Raw genomic sequence first — 17,502 nt, forward strand, 5'->3', positions numbered from 1 at the left:
GAGAGGGGAGATGAAGAGAGTGAGGGGGAAACGGGGAAATGGAGAGTGAGAAAGGGAATGGAGAGATGGAAAGATTGTGAGAGAGGAATGGGGAGATGGAGAGACTGAGAGAGGGGAGACGGAGAGAGCGTGAGAGGGGAGATGGAGAGAGTTTGAGATGGAGAGAATGTGAGAGGGGAAAGGGGAGATGGTGAGAATGTAAGATGGGAGATGGAGAGAGTGTGAGAGGGGAAATGGAATGAGAGTGAGAGGGGAATGGGGAGACGGAGAGAGTGCAAGGGGAATGGGAAAATGGAGACAGTGTGAGGGGAGATGGAGAGAGTGTGAGAGGGGAATAGGGAGATGAAGAGAGTGTCAGAGGGGAATGGGGAGATGGAGGGATTGTGCGAGGGGAGATGGAGATAGTGTGAGAGGGGAATGGGGAGATGGAGAGAGTGTGAGAGGGGAGATGGAGAGAGAGTGAGAGGGGAATGGGGAGACGGAGAGAGTGTGCGAGGGGAATGGGAAAATGGAGACAGTATGAGGGGAGATGGAGAGAGTGTGAGAGGGGAATAGGGAGATGAAGAGAGTGTCAGAGGGGAATGGGGAGATGGAGGGATTGTGAGAGGGGAGATGGAGATAGTGTGAGAGGGGAATGGGGAGACGGAGAGAGTGTGCGAGGGGAATGGGAAAATGGAGACAGTGTGAGGGGAGATGGAGAGAGTGTGAGAGGGGAATAGGGAGATGAAGTGAGTGTCAGAGGGGAAGGGGAGATGGAGAGAGCATGACGGCTGAGATGGAGAGAGAGTGTGAGAGGGGAATGGGGAGATGGAGAGTGTGAGAGGGGAATGGGGAGATGGAGAGAGTGTGAGAGGGGAATGGGGAGATGGAGAGAGAGTGAGAGGGGAATGGGGAGATGGAGAGAGAGTGAGAGGGGAATGGGGAGATGAAGAGAGTATGAGAGGGGAGATGGAGAGAGCATGACGGCTGAGATGGAGAGAGAGTGTGAGAGGGGAATGGGGAGATGGAGTGAGTGTGAGAGGGGAATGGGGAGATGGAGAGAGTGTGAGGGGAATGGGGAGATGGAGTGAGTGTGAGAGGGGAATGGGGAGATGGAGAGAGAGTGAGAGGGGAATGGGAAGATGAAGAGAGTATGAGAGGGGAGATGGAGAGAGTGTAACACGGAAGAGGGGAGCGATTGCAAAATGACTCAAAGGTATGATATGAGATGACACACTTTCCTGCTCCCTGTCCGTTCACCCACCTTAACTCTGTCCCTTCCACCTCTCCCCTCCACCTCCCCACTTGCTGTTGCCATCAGTCTCCCTCCTTGTGACAGGCCTCCCTCTCCTCCTGTCCCACCTATTTGTCCCACCCCGTACCCTGCTCCATCCATGAATAATTTCCTCACCAAGACACTCGTGTCCATTTCCCCTGTCCCATCCCACCTCTCATGCACCCCTCCCTTCACCCATCCCCGTCAGCCTCTCTTTCTCCCCATCTCAAATCACCCAACCCCCACTGTCCCAACTCTCATCCTCCCCCCGTCCCACCTCTCACCCTCCCCGTCCCAGCACTCACACTCCCCGTCCCAGCACTCACACTCCCCCCGTCCCACCTCTCACCCTCCCCGTCCCACCTCTCACCCGTCCCACCTCTCGTCCTCCCCCCGTCCCACCTCTCGTCCTCCCCCGTCCCACCTCTCACCCTCCCCCGTCCCACCTCTCACCCTCCCCCGTCCCAACTCTCAACCTCCCCCCCGTCCCACCTCTCACCCCCCGTCCCACCTCTCACCCTCCCCCCGTCCCACCTCTCACCCTCCCCCGTCCCACCACTCACCCTCCCTCCGTCCCACCACTCACCCTCCCCATCCCACCTCTCACCCTCCCCCCGTCCCAACTCTCACCCTCCCCCCCGTCCCACCTCTCACCCCCCGTCCCACCTCTCACCCTCCCCCCGTCCCACCTCTCACCCTCCCCCGTCCCACCACTCACCCTCCCCCCCATCCCACCTCTCACCCTCTCCCCCCGTCCCACCTCTCACCCTCTCCCCCCGTCCCACCTCTCACCCTCTCCCCCCGTCCCACCTCTCACCCCCCCGTCCCACCTCTCACCCTCCCCCCCGTCCCACCTCTCACCCTCCCCCCATCCCACCTCTCACCCTCTCCCCCCGTCCCACCTCTCACCCTCCCCCCGTCCCACCTCTCACCCTCTCCCCCCGTCCCACCTCTCACCCTCCCCCCATCCCACCTCTCACCCTCCACCCGTCCCACCTCTCACCCTCCCCCCCGTCCCACCTCTCACCCTCCCCCCGTCCCACCTCTCACCCTCCTCCCGTCCCACCTCTCACCCTCCCCCCGTCCCACCTCTCACCCTCCACCCGTCCCACCTCTCACCCTCCCCCCCGTCCCACCTCTCACCCTCCACCCGTCCCACCTCTCACCCTCCCTCCGTCCCACCTCTCACCCTCCCCCCCGTCCCACCTATCACCCTCCCCCCCGTCCCACCTCTCACCCTCCCTGTCCCATCTCTCGTCCTCCCCCCGTCCCACCTCTCACCCTCCCCCGTCCCACCTCTCACCCTCCCCGTCCCACCTCTCACCCTCCCCCCGTCCCACCACTCACCCTCCCCCCGTCCCACCTCTCACCCTCCCCCGTCCCACCACTCACCCTCCCCCGTCCCACCTCTCACCCTCCCCGTCCCACCTCTCGTCCTCCCCCCGTCCCACCTCTCGTCCTCCCTCGTCCCACCTCTCACCCTCAATCGTCCAACCTCTCCCCCTCTCTGGTCCAACCTCTCCCCCTCTCTGGTCCCACCTGTTCCCCTCAATCGTCCCACCTCTCACCCTCCCTCGTCCCACCTGTCCCCCTCCCTCGTCCCACCTTGCATCCTCAATCGTCCCACCTGTCCCCCTCTCTGGTCCCACCTGTCCCCCTCAATCGTCCCACCTCTCACCCTCCCTCGTCCCACCTGTCCCCCTCAATCGTCCAACCTCTCCCCCTCCCTCGTCCCACCTCTCACCCTCAATTGTCCAAACTCTCCCCCTCCCTGGTCCCACCACTCACCCTCAATCGTCCAACCTCTCCCCTCTGCCTCCCCGTCCCACATCTCCACATCCTACCATAATACCTCTCATCCTCTCTCTCACCCTCAATCGTCCAAACTCTCCCCCTCCCTCACCCCGCCCCTCACCCTCCCTCGTCCCACCTCAATCATCTTATCCATCCCACATCCCACCTCTCACCTCACGTCGGCCCACATCTCACCGCTCCCCTCCCCCGTCCCAAAACCACCTCTCTCCTTCCCACATCTCACCTCTCCCCCTCAATCATCCCACCTCTCACCCTGCCTCATCCCTCCTCTCCACTAGTACTCCCACCTCTCTCCTCCCCATCCCACCTCCTTTCCCCCTTACCCATCTCAGCTCTCGTCCTCCCCGTCTCTGCCCTTTCCCCGAGACACACATTCCCAGCCTACCTCACCCCCTATCCCCGTACCAACTCTCACCCCTCCACTTTTAGCTCTCAACCTCACCCTCTGTCCCACCCCTCCACGAGTTACTCACCTTCCCCTCTCCCCTGTCCCACCTCTCACCCTCCCCACCGTCCCACCTCTCACCCTCCCCCCCCGTCCCACCACGCACCCTCCCCCCCGTCCCACCTCTCACCCTCCCCCCGTCCCACCTCTCGCCCTCCCCCCGTCCCACCTCTCACCCTCCCCCCCCGTCCCACCACGCACCCTCCCCCCCGTCCCACCTCTCGTCCTCCCCCCGTCCCACCACTCACCCTCCCCCCGTCCCACCTCTCACCCTCCCCCCCGTCCCACCTCTCACCCTCCCCCCCCGTCCCACCTCTCCCCCTCCCCCGTCCCACCTCTCATCCTCCCCCCCCCCGTCCCACCTGTCCCCCTCCCTCGTCCCACCACTCACCCTCAATCGTCCAACCTCTCCCACCTCTGGTCCCACCACTCACCCTCAATCGTCCAACCTCACCCTCAATCGTCCAACCTCTCCCCCTCTCTGGTCCAACCTCTCCCCCTCTCTGGTCCCACCTGTCCCCCTCAATCGTCCCACCTCTCACCCTCCCTCGTCCCACCTGTCCCCCTCAATCGTCCCACCTCTCACCCTCCCTCGTCCCACCTCTCACCCTCAATCGTCCAACCTCTCCCCCTCCCTCACCCCGCCACTCACCCTCCCTCGTCCCACCTCAATCATCTTATCCATCCCACATCCCACCTCTCACCTCACGTCGGCCCACATCTCACCGCTCCCCTCCCCCGTCCCAAAACCACCTCTCTCCTTCCCACATCTCACCTCTCCCCCTCAATCATCCCACCTCTCACCCTGCCTCATCCCTCCTCTCCACTAGTACTCCCACCTCTCTCCTCCCCATCCCACCTCCTTTCCCCCTTACCCATCTCAGCTCTCGTCCTCCCCGTCTCTGCCCCTTCCCCAAGACACACATTCCCAGCCTACCTCACCCCCTATCCCCGTACCAACTCTCACCCCTCCACTTTTAGCTTTCAACCTCACCCTCTGTCCCACCCCTCCACGAGTTACTCACCTTCCCCTCTCCTCCGTCCCACCTCTCACCCTCCCCGTCCCACCTCTCACCCTCCCCCCGTCCCACCACTCACCCTCCCCCCGTCCCACCTCTCACCCTCTCCCCCCGTCCCACATCTCACCCTCCCCCCCATCCCACCTCACACCCCCCGCGTCCCACCTCTCACCCTCCCCCCCGTCCCACCTATCACCCTCCCCCCCGTCCCACCTCTCACACTCCCCCCGTCCCACCACTCACCCTCCCCCGTCCCACCTCTCACCCTCCCCCGTCCCACCTCTCACCCTCCCTGTCCCATCTCTCGTCCTCCCCCCGTCCCACCTCTCACCCTCCCCCGTCCCACCTCTCACCCTCCCCGTCCCACCTCTCACCCTCCCCCCGTCCCACCACTCACCCTCCCCCCGTCCCACCTCTCACCCTCCCCCGTCCCACCACTCACCCTCCCCCGTCCCACCTCTCACCCTCCCCGTCCCACCTCTCGTCCTCCCCCCGTCCCACCTCTCGTCCTCCCTCGTCCCACCTCTCACCCTCAATCGTCCAACCTCTCCCCCTCTCTGGTCCAACCTCTCCCCCTCTCTGGTCCCACCTGTTCCCCTCAATCGTCCCACCTCTCACCCTCCCTCGTCCCACCTGTCCCCCTCCCTCGTCCCACCTTGCATCCTCAATCGTCCCACCTGTCCCCCTCTCTGGTCCCACCTGTCCCCCTCAATCGTCCCACCTCTCACCCTCCCTCGTCCCACCTGTCCCCCTCAATCGTCCAACCTCTCCCCCTCCCTCGTCCCACCTCTCACCCTCAATTGTCCAAACTCTCCCCCTCCCTGGTCCCACCACTCACCCTCAATCGTCCAACCTCTCCCCTCTGCCTCCCCGTCCCACATCTCCACATCCTACCATAATACCTCTCATCCTCTCTCTCACCCTCAATCGTCCAAACTCTCCCCCTCCCTCACCCCGCCCCTCACCCTCCCTCGTCCCACCTCAATCATCTTATCCATCCCACATCCCACCTCTCACCTCACGTCGGCCCACATCTCACCGCTCCCCTCCCCCGTCCCAAAACCACCTCTCTCCTTCCCACATCTCACCTCTCCCCCTCAATCATCCCACCTCTCACCCTGCCTCATCCCTCCTCTCCACTAGTACTCCCACCTCTCTCCTCCCCATCCCACCTCCTTTCCCCCTTACCCATCTCAGCTCTCGTCCTCCCCGTCTCTGCCCTTTCCCCGAGACACACATTCCCAGCCTACCTCACCCCCTATCCCCGTACCAACTCTCACCCCTCCACTTTTAGCTCTCAACCTCACCCTCTGTCCCACCCCTCCACGAGTTACTCACCTTCCCCTCTCCCCTGTCCCACCTCTCACCCTCCCCGTCCCACCTCTCGTCCTCCCCCCCCGTCCCACCACGCACCCTCCCCCCCGTCCCACCTCTCACCCTCCCCCCGTCCCACCTCTCGCCCTCCCCCCGTCCCACCTCTCACCCTCCCCCCCCGTCCCACCACGCACCCTCCCCCCCGTCCCACCTCTCGTCCTCCCCCCGTCCCACCACTCACCCTCCCCCCGTCCCACCTCTCACCCTCCCCCCCGTCCCACCTCTCACCCTCCCCGTCCCACCTCTCCCCCTCCCCCGTCCCACCTCTCATCCTCCCCCCCCCCGTCCCACCTGTCCCCCTCCCTCGTCCCACCACTCACCCTCAATCGTCCAACCTCTCCCACCTCTGGTCCCACCACTCACCCTCAATCGTCCAACCTCACCCTCAATCGTCCAACCTCTCCCCCTCTCTGGTCCAACCTCTCCCCCTCTCTGGTCCCACCTGTCCCCCTCAATCGTCCCACCTCTCACCCTCCCTCGTCCCACCTGTCCCCCTCAATCGTCCCACCTCTCACCCTCCCTCGTCCCACCTCTCACCCTCAATCGTCCAACCTCTCCCCCTCCCTCACCCCGCCACTCACCCTCCCTCGTCCCACCTCAATCATCTTATCCATCCCACATCCCACCTCTCACCTCACGTCGGCCCACATCTCACCGCTCCCCTCCCCGTCCCAAAACCACCTCTCTCCTTCCCACATCTCACCTCTCCCCCTCAATCATCCCACCTCTCACCCTGCCTCATCCCTCCTCTCCACTAGTACTCCCACCTCTCTCCTCCCCATCCCACCTCCTTTCCCCCTTACCCATCTCAGCTCTCGTCCTCCCCGTCTCTGCCCCTTCCCCGAGACACACATTCCCAGCCTACCTCACCCCCAATCCCCGTACCAACTCTCACCCCTCCACTTTTAGCTTTCAACCTCACCCTCTGTCCCACCCCTCCACGAGTTACTCACCTTCCCCTCTCCTCCGTCCCACCTCTCACCCTCCCCGTCCCACCTCTCACCCTCCCCCCGTCCCACCACTCACCCTCCCCCCCGTCCCACCTCTCACCCTCCCCCCGTCCCACCTCTCACACTCCCCCTGTCCCACCACTCACCCTCCCCCCCATCCCACCTCTCACCCCCCGCGTCCCACCTCTCACCCTCCCCCCCGTCCCACCTATCACCCTCCCCCCCCGTCCCACCTCTCACACTCCCCCCGTCCCACCACTCACCCTCCCCCGTCCCACCTCTCACCCTCCCCCGTCCCACCTCTCACCCTCCCTGTCCCATCTCTCGTCCTCCCCCCGTCCCACCTCTCACCCTCCCCCGTCCCACCTCTCACCCTCCCCGTCCCACCTCTCACCCTCCCCCCGTCCCACCACTCACCCTCCCCCCGTCCCACCTCTCACCCTCCCCCGTCCCACCACTCACCCTCCCCCGTCCCACCTCTCACCCTCCCCGTCCCACCTCTCGTCCTCCCCCCGTCCCACCTCTCGTCCTCCCTCGTCCCACCTCTCACCCTCAATCGTCCAACCTCTCCCCCTCTCTGGTCCAACCTCTCCCCCTCTCTGGTCCCACCTGTTCCCCTCAATCGTCCCACCTCTCACCCTCCCTCGTCCCACCTGTCCCCCTCCCTCGTCCCACCTTGCATCCTCAATCGTCCCACCTGTCCCCCTCTCTGGTCCCACCTGTCCCCCTCAATCGTCCCACCTCTCACCCTCCCTCGTCCCACCTGTCCCCCTCAATAGTCCAACCTCTCCCCCTCCCTCGTCCCACCTCTCACCCTCAATTGTCCAAACTCCCCCCTCCCTGGTCCCACCACTCACCCTCAATCGTCCAACCTCTCCCCTCTGCCTCCCCGTCCCACATCTCCACATCCTACCATAATACCTCTCATCCTCTCTCTCACCCTCAATCGTCCAAACTCTCCCCCTCCCTCACCCCGCCCCTCACCCTCCCTCGTCCCACCTCAATCATCTTATCCATCCCACATCCCACCTCTCACCTCACGTCGGCCCACATCTCACCGCTCCCCTCCCCCGTCCCAAAACCACCTCTCTCCTTCCCACATCTCACCTCTCCCCCTCAATCATCCCACCTCTCACCCTGCCTCATCCCTCCTCTCCACTAGTACTCCCACCTCTCTCCTCCCCATCCCACCTCCTTTCCCCCTTACCCATCTCAGCTCTCGTCCTCCCCGTCTCTGCCCTTTCCCCGAGACACACATTCCCAGCCTACCTCACCCCCTATCCCCGTACCAACTCTCACCCCTCCACTTTTAGCTCTCAACCTCACCCTCTGTCCCACCCCTCCACGAGTTACTCACCTTCCCCTCTCCCCTGTCCCACCTCTCACCCTCCCCGTCCCACCTCTCACCCTCCCCCCCCGTCCCACCTCTCACCCTCCCCCCCGTCCCACCTCTCACCCCCCCCGTCCCACCTCTCACCCTCTACCCCCCCGTCCCACCTCTCACCCTCCCCCCCCCGTCCCACCTCTCACCCTCTACCCCCCCCGTCCCACCTCTCAACCCTCCCCCCCGTCCCACCTCTCACCCTCCCCCCCGTCCCACCACTCACCCTCCCCCCGTCCCACCTCTCACCCTCCCCCCCGTCCCACCTCTCGCCCTCCCCCCGTCCCACCTCTCACCCTCCCCCCCGTCCCACCACGCACCCTCCCCCCCGTCCCACCTCTCGTCCTCCCCCCGTCCCACCACTCACCCTCCCCCGTCCCACCTCTCACCCTCCCCCCGTCCCACCTCTCACCCTCCCTCCGTCCCACCTCTCGCCCTCCCCCCGTCCCACCACTCACCCTCCCCCGTCCCACCTCTCACCCTCCCCCCCGTCCCACCTCTCACCCTCCCCGTCCCACCTCTCACCCTCCCCCGTCCCACCTCTCATCCTCCCCCCCCCCGTCCCACCTGTCCCCCTCCCTCGTCCCACCACTCACCCTCAATCGTCCAACCTCTCCCACCTCTGGTCCCACCACTCACCCCTCAATCGTCCAACCTCACCCTCAATCGTCCAACCTCTCCCCCTCTCTGGTCCAACCTCTCCCCCTCTCTGGTCCCACCTGTCCCCCTCAATCGTCCCACCTCTCACCCTCCCTCGTCCCACCTGTCCCCCTCAATCGTCCCACCTCTCACCCTCCCTCGTCCACCTCTCACCCTCAATCGTCCAACCTCTCCCCCTCCCTCACCCCCGCCACTCACCCTCCCTCGTCCCACCTCAATCATCTTATCCATCCCACATCCCACCTCTCACCTCACGTCGGCCCACATCTCACCGCTCCCCTCCCCCGTCCCAAAACCACCTCTCTCCTTCCCACATCTCACCTCTCCCCCTCAATCATCCCACCTCTCACCCTGCCTCATCCCTCCTCTCCACTAGTACTCCCACCTCTCTCCTCCCCATCCCACCTCCTTTCCCCCTTACCCATCTCAGCTCTCGTCCTCTCCCGTCTCTGCCCTTTCCCCGAGACACACATTCCCAGCCTACCTCACCCCCTATCCCCGTACCAACTCTCACCCCTCCACTTTTAGCTCTCAACCTCACCCTCTGTCCCACCCCTCCTTGAGTTACTCACCTTCCCCTCTCCTCCGTCCAACCTCTCACCCTCCCCCGTCCCACCTCTCACCCTCCCCCCCCGTCCCACCTCTCACCCTCCCCGTCCCACCTCTCACCCTCCCCCCGTCCCACCTCTCATCCTCCCCCCCCCCGTCCCACCACTCACCCTCCCCCGTCCCACCTCTCATCCTCCCCCCCCCCGTCCCACCACTCACCCTCCCCCCGTCCCACCTCTCACCCTCTCCCCCGTCCCACCTCTCACCCTCCCCGTCCCACCTCTCCCCCTCTCTGGTCCCACCTCTCACCCTCCCCGTCCCACCACTCACCCTCCCCCCGTCCCACCTCTCATCCTCCCCCCCCCCCGTCCCACCTGTCCCCCTCCCTCGTCCCACCACTCACCCTCAATCGTCCAACCTCACCCTCAATCGTCCAACCTCACCCTCAATCGTCCACCTCTCCCCCTCTCTGGTCCAACCTCTCCCACCTCTGGTCCCACCACTCACCCTCAATCGTCCAACCTCACCCTCAATCGTCCAACCTCTCCCCCTCTCTGGTCCAACCTCTCCCCCTCTCTGGTCCCACCTGTCCCCCTCAATCGTCCCACCTCTCACCCTCCCTCGTCCCACCTGTCCCCCTCAATCGTCCCACCTCTCACCCTCCCTCGTCCCACCTCTCACCCTCAATCGTCCAACCTCTCCCCCTCCCTCACCCCGCCACTCACCCTCCCTCGTCCCACCTCAATCATCTTATCCATCCCACATCCCACCTCTCACCTCACGTCGGCCCACATCTCACCGCTCCCCTCCCCCGTCCCAAAACCACCTCTCTCCTTCCCACATCTCACCTCTCCCCCTCAATCATCCCACCTCTCACCCTGCCTCATCCCTCCTCTCCACTAGTACTCCCACCTCTCTCCTCCCCATTCCCACCTCCTTTCTCCCCTTACCCATCTCAGCTCTCGTCCTCCCCGTCTCTGCCCCTTCCCCCGAGACACACATTCCCAGCTACCTCACCCCCTATCCCCGTACCAACTCTCACCCCTCCACTTTTAGGCTCTCAACCTCACCCTCTGTCCCACCCCTCCATGAGTTACTCACCTTCCCCTCTCCTCCGTCCAACCTCTCACCCTCCCCGTCCCACCTCTCACCCTCCCCCCCCGTCCCACCTCTCACCCTCCCCGTCCCACCTCTCACCCTCCCCCCGTCCCACCTCTCATCCTCCCCCCCCGTCCCACCACTCACCCTCCCCCCGTCCCACCTCTCATCCTCCCCCCCCCGTCCCACCACTCACCCTCCCCCCGTCCCACCTCTCACCCTCTCCCCCGTCCCACCTCTCACCCTCCCCGTCCCACCTCTCCCCCTCTCTGTCCCAACCTCTCACCCTCCCCCCGTCCCACCTCTCACCCTCCCCCCCCGTCCCACCTCTCACCCTCCCCCCCGTCCCACCTCTCATCCTCCCCCCCCCGTCCCACCTCTCACCCTCCCCCCTGTCCCACCTCTCACCCTCCCCCCGTCCCACCTCTCACCCTCCCCCCTGTCCCACCTCTCACCCTCCCTCCGTCCCACCTCTCACCCTCCCCGTCCCACCTCTCACCCCCCCGTCCCACCTCTCACCCTCCCTCCGTCCCACCACTCACCCTCCCCGTCCCACCTCTCACCCTCCCCCCCGTCCCACCTCTCGCCCTCCCCCCCGTCCCACCTCTCACCCTCCCTGTCCCACCACTCACCCTCCCCCCGTCCCACCTCTCGCCCTCCCCCCGTCCCACCTCTCACCCTCCCCCGTCCCACCACTCACCCTCACCCCGTCCCACCTCTCACCCTCCCCCCATCCCACCTCTCACCCTCTCCCCCCCCGTCCCACCTCTCATCCTCTCCCCCGTCCCACCTCTCACCTCCCCCGTCCCACCTCTCACCCTCCCCCCGTCCCACCACTCACCCTCCCCCGTCCCACCTCTCACCCTCCCCGTCCCACCTCTCGTCCTCCCCCCCGTCCCACCTCTCGTCCTCCCCCCGTCCCACCTCTCACCCTCCCCCGTCCCACCACTCACCCTCTCCCCCCCGTCCCACCTCTCACCCTCCCCCCGTCCCACCTCTCACCCTCTCCCCCCGTCCCACCTCTCACCCTCCCCCCGTCCCACCTCTCACCCTCCCCGTCCCACCTCTCGTCCTCCCCCCGTCCCACCTCTCGTCCTCCCCCCGTCCCACCACTCACCCTCCCCCCATCCCACCTCTCGCCCTCCCCCCGTCCCACCTCTCACCCTCCCCCCCGTCCCACCTCTCACCCTCCCCCCGTCCCACCTCTCACCCTCCCCCCCGTCCCACCTCTCATCCTTCCCCCCCCCGTCCCACCTCTCACCCTCCCTCGTCCCACCACTCACCCTCAAATCGTCCAACCTCTCCCACCTCTGGTCCCACCACTTACCCTCAATCGTCCAACCTCACCCTCAATCGTCCAACCTCTCCCCCTCTCTGGTCCAACCTCTCCCCCTCTCTGGTCCCACCTGTCCCCCTCAATCGTCCCACCTCTCACCCTCCCTCGTCCCACCTGTCCCCCTCAATCGTCCCACCTCTCACCCTCCCTCGTCCCACCTCTCACCCTCAATCGTCCAACCTCTCCCCCTCCCTCACCCCGCCACTCACCCTCCCTCGTCCCACCTCAATCATCTTATCCATCCCACATCCCACCTCTCACCTCACGTCGGCCCACATCTCACCGCTCCCCCTCCCCCGTCCCAAAACCACCTCTCTCCTTCCCACATCTCACCTCTCCCCCTCAAATCATCCCACCTCTCACCCTGCCTCATCCCTCCTCTCCACTAGTACTCCCACCTCTCTCCTCCCCATCCCACCTCCTTTCCCCCTTACCCATCTCAGCTCTCGTCCTCCCCGTCTCTGCCCCTTCCCCGAGACACACATTCCCAGCTACCTCACCCCCTATCCCCGTACCAACTCTCACCCCTCCACTTTTAGCTTTCAACCTCACCCTCTGTCCCACCCCTCCACGAGTTACTCACCTTCCCCTCTCCTCCGTCCCACCTCTCGTCCCTCCCCCCGTCCCACCTCTCGTCCTCCCCCCGTCCCACCTCTCACCCTCCCCCGTCCCACCACTCACCCTCTCCCCCCGTCCCACCTCTCACCCTCCCCCGTCCCACCTCTCACCCTCTCCCCCCGTCCCACCTCTCACCCTCCCCCCGTCCAACCTCTCACCCTCCCCGTCCCACCTCTCGTCCTCACCCCCGTCCACCTCTCGTCCTCCCCCGTCCCACCACTCACCCTCCCCCCATCCCACCTCTCGCCCTCCCCCGTCCCACCTCTCACCCTCCCCCCCGTCCCACCTCTCACCCTCCCCCCGTCCCACCTCTCACCCTCCCCCCCGTCCCACCTCTCATCCTTCCCCCCCCCGTCCCACCTCTCACCCTCCCTCGTCCCACCACTCACCCTCATTCGTCCAACCTCTCCCACCTCTGGTCCCACCACTTACCCTCAATCGTCCAACCTCACCCTCAATCGTCCAACCTCTCCCCCTCTCTGGTCCAACCTCTCCCCCTCTCTGGTCCCACCTGTCCCCCTCAATCGTCCCACCTCTCACCCTCCCTCGTCCCACCTGTCCCCCTCAATCGTCCCACCTCTCACCCTCCCTCGTCCCACCTCTCACCCTCAATCGTCCAACCTCTCCCCCTCCCTCACCCCGCCACTCACCCTCCCTCGTCCCACCTCAATCATCTTATCCATCCCACATCCCACCTCTCACCTCACGTCGGCCCACATCTCACCGCTCCCCTCCCCGTCCCAAAACCACCTCTCTCCTTCCCACATCTCACCTCTCCCCCTCAATCATCCCACCTCTCACCCTGCCTCATCCCTCCTCTCCACTAGTACTCCCACCTCTCTCCTCCCCATCCCACCTCCTTTCCCCCTTACCCATCTCAGCTCTCGTCCTCCCCGTCTCTGCCCCTTCCCCGAGACACACATTCCCCAGCCTACCTCACCCCCTATCCCCGTACCAACTCTCACCCCTCCACTTTTAGCTTTCAACCTCACCCTCTGTCCCACCCCTCCACGAGTTACTCACCTTCCCCTCTCCTCCGTCCCACCTCTCACCCTCCCCGTCCCACCTCTCACCCTCCCCCCGTCCCACCACTCACCCTCCCCCCGTCCCACCTCTCACCCTCTCCCCCCGTCCCACATCTCACCCTCCCCCCCATCCCACCTCTCACCCTCCCCGTCCCACCTCTCCCCCTCTCTGGTCCCACCTCTCACCCTCTCCCCCCGTCCCACCTCTCACCCTCACCCCCGTCCCACCTCTCACCCTCCCCCGTCCCACCTCTCACCCTCCCCCCGTCCCACCTCTCACCCTCTCCCCCCGTCCCACCTGTCCCCCTCCCTCGTCCCACCTCTCATCCTCCCCCGTCCCACCTCTCATCCTCCCCCCCGTCCCACCACTCACCCTCCCCCCGTCCCACCACTCACCCTCCCCCGTCCCACCTCTCACCCTCCCCCCGTCCCACCTCTCATCCTCCCCCCCCCGTCCCACCTCTCACCCTCTCCCCCCGTCCCACCTCTCACCCTCCCCCCGCCCCACCACTCACCCTCCCCCGCCCACCTCTCACCCTCCCCCCGCCCACCACTCACCCTCCCCCGTCCCACCTCTCACCCTCCCCCCGTCCCACCTCATCCTCCCCCCCCCGTCCCACCACTCACCCTCCCCCCGTCCCACCTCTCACCCCTCTCCCCCGTCCCACCTCTCACCCTCCCCCCGCCCCACCACTCACCCTCCCCCGTCCCACCTCTCACCCTCCCCCCGTCCCACCTCTCATCCTCCCCCCGTCACACTCCCCTCCCCCCCGTCACAATCACCCTCCCCCCGTCCCACCACTCACCCTCCCCCCGTCCCACCTCTCACCCTCCCCCCCCCGTCCCACCACTCACCCTCCCCCCCGTCCCACCACTCACCCTCCCCCCGTCCCACCTCTCACCCTCTCCCCCGTCCCACCTCTCACCCTCCCCGTCCCACCTCTCACCCTCCCCGTCCCACCTCTCCCCTCCCGTCCCACCTCTCACCCCTCCCCCGTCCACCCTCCCCCCCCTCTCGTCCCACCTCTCCCTCACCCTCCCCCCCGTCCACCTCTCATCCTCCCCCCCCCGTCCCACCTCTCACCCTCCCCCCCCCGTCCCACCTCTCACCCTCCCTCCGTCCCACCTCTCACCCTCCCCCGTCCCACCTCTCACCCCCCCGTCCCACCTCTCACCCTCCCCGTCCACCTCTCACCCTCCCTCCGTCCCACCTCTCACCCTCCCCGTCCCACCTCTCACCCTCTCCCCCCTTCCCACCACTCACACTCCCCCTGTCCCACCACTCACCCTCCCCGTCCCACCTCTCACCCTCTCCCCGTCTCACCTCTCACCCTCCCCCCGTCCCCTCTCACCCTCTCCCCCCGTCCCACCTCTCACCCTCCCCGTCCCACCACTCACCCTCCCCCCGTCCCACCTCTCACACTCCCCCCGTCCCACCACTCACCCTCCCCGTCCCACCTCTCACCCTCCCCCGTCCCACCTCTCACCCTCCCCGTCCCACCTCTCACACCCTCCCTCCGTCCCACCTCTCACCCTCCCCCCGTCCCACCTCTCACCCTCCCCGTCCCACCTCTCACCCTCCCTCCTCCCCACCCCCTCCACAAGACACTCACCTCTAAAGCAGGCCTGGTGGGTTTTGACAACAGCAGCCTCGCTCACCCATCGTAGGTCGGCATCAGTTCGATCTGATTGCGTGCACACACAGGGAGGGAGGGAGGGAGGGAGGGAAGGGGGGAGAAAGAGGGAGAGAGAGAGAGGGGATGTGCAGATGGAGAGCGAGAGAGGGAGACGGAGTAGGGATTGAATAGTTGGGGGCAATAGAGGGTAAAAGGAATGGCAGGTGGTGTCAGAGAGAGGACGGGAGAAAGGAGAGAGATGATAGAGAGAGAGAGACAGAAAGGGAGATGGAATGAGAGGTGGAGTGAGGGAGACGGAGAGGGAGCTGGGGACAGGGGCGAAAGAGACAGGTCTTCTCCTTCACAGAGGCCCTTGGCTGATGCCCCGATCGCCGAGAGCGGCCGCACCGGGAATGTCACAGGTGTGGCGGGCGAGGATGCTGCGGACCGGGACGGCGAGCGCTGCAAGAAGAGGTGCCGAGAAGCTGCAGGCCTCTGCAGGGATCTCCGCGGGAGGAAGCGAAGGAGAGAGAGAGAGAGGGAGAGAGAGAGGGAGGGGGAGGGGGCGAGGCAGAGAGAGATGCTGAGCTGTGAATGTGTCCGGGTACATGTGATCTGTGTGCTTGCAGAGTCCCTCCCCCATCCCGGGGAGAGAGAGATACAGACCATCCTTCCCCCTTTCTACCATCTCTCTCTTTCTCTGACTCAGAGAGAGAGAGCGAGAGAGACTCACACACAGAAAGGAGAAAGAGGGAGAGGGGAGACAGAGAGAGAGAGGGAAGAGGAAGAGAAGAGGGAGGGGAGGGGAGAGAGAGAGAGGAGACGGGGAAAGAGAGGGGTAGAGAGCGGGGTAGAAAGCTGAGTGAGCAGAAGAGAAAGGAGAGAGGGGAAAGGGGAGAAAGTGTGTAGGAGGGAGAGGGGGATACAGAAAATTAGACAGATGGGTTCTCCCATCCCTTCCGTTCACTGCCCCTCCCCATACACCCCTCCACCCAGAATCACCCTCCCTCCTCCTTCTCATGTCCCTCTCCCTTTGCCTGTCCATCACCTCCACCCACTCCCACATCTCTTCATTGTCCTCCCTTCCAAACACCCGCATCCTCTCGAATCCTGGTAGGTCCCGCTCTGCACCTTCCCAGCTCAATGGCATCTTTCCTACAGCAGGTCGACCAGAACTGAACACAACACTCCGAGTGCGGTCTCACCAACGTCTTGTACAACTGCAACATAACGTCCCAACTCCTGTACTCAGTGCCCTGACTGATGAAGCAAACTCCTTCTTCACTGCGCTGTCAACCTGTGACTCCACTTTCAGGGAACCATGTCACTGTACCCCAGGGTTCCTCTGATCCACAACCCTCCCCGGGGTCCCTCTGATCCACAATCCTCCCCAGGGTCCCTCTGTTCCACAATCCTCCCCAGGGTTCCTCTGATCTACAACCCTCCCCAGGGTCCCTCTGTTCCACAATCCTCCCCAGGGTCCCTCTGATCCACAACCCTCCCCAGGGTCCCTCTGTTCCACAATCCTCCCCAGGGTCCCTCTGTTCCACAACCCTCCCCAGGGTCCCTCTGTTCCACAATCCTCCCCGGGGTCCCTCTGTTCCACAACCCTCCCCAGGGTCCCTCTGTTCCACAATCCTCCCCGGGGTCCCTCTGATCCACAATCCTCCCCAGGGTCCCTCTGTTCCACAATCCTCCCCGGGGTCCCTCTGATCTACGACACTCCCCAGGGTCCCTCTGATCCACAATCCTCCGCAGGGTTCCTCTGATCCACAACCCTCCCCAGGGTCCCTCTATTCCACAACCCTCCCAGGGTCCCTCTGTTCCACAATCCTCCCCAGGGTCCCTCTGTTCCACAATCCTCCCCGGGGTCCCTCTGATCCACAATCCTCCCCCGGGTCCCTCTGTTCCACAATCCTCCCCGGGGTCCCTCTGATCTACAACCCTCCCCAGGGTCCCTCTGTTCCACAATCCTCCCCAGGGTTCCTCTGTTCCACAACCCTCCCCAGGGTTCCTCTATTCTACAACCCTCCCCAGGTTTCCTCTGATCTACAACCCTCCCCAGGGTCCCTCTGATCCACAACCCTCCCCAGGGTCCCTCTGATCTACGACACTCCCCAGGGTCCCTCTGATCCACAATCCTCCCCAGGGTTCCTCTGATCCACAACCCTCCCCAGGGTCCCTCTATTCCACAACCCTCCCCAGGGTCCCTCTGTTCCACAATCCTCCCCGGGGTCCCTCTGATCTACAACCCTCCCCAGGGTCCCTCTGTTCCACAATCCTCCCCGGGGTCCCTCTGATCCACAATCCTCCCCAGGGTCCCTCTGTTCCACAATCCTCCCCGGGGTCCCTCTGTTCCAC

The 17,502-nt window shown here is 65.0% G+C and overlaps 1 protein-coding gene across 2 annotated transcripts in view; it reads right to left on the bottom strand.

Annotated features, from left to right (window-relative positions):
• LOC140716014 (voltage-dependent calcium channel gamma-7 subunit-like) overlaps positions 1 to 15,458 on the bottom strand; it is a 34,177-nt gene extending 18,719 nt beyond the window's left edge. For both annotated transcript variants that reach the window (XM_073028652.1, XM_073028653.1), the window contains exon 1: positions 15,139 to 15,458. The gene's annotated coding sequence lies outside the window, so the exon portion shown is untranslated. The remainder of the gene's footprint in view (positions 1 to 15,138) is intronic.
• Positions 15,459 to 17,502: the final 2,044 nt, after the last annotated feature.

Source organism: Hemitrygon akajei, chromosome 24 (genome assembly GCF_048418815.1).
Source record: "Hemitrygon akajei chromosome 24, sHemAka1.3, whole genome shotgun sequence".
NCBI classification, from domain to species: Eukaryota; Metazoa; Chordata; class Chondrichthyes; order Myliobatiformes; family Dasyatidae; genus Hemitrygon; species Hemitrygon akajei.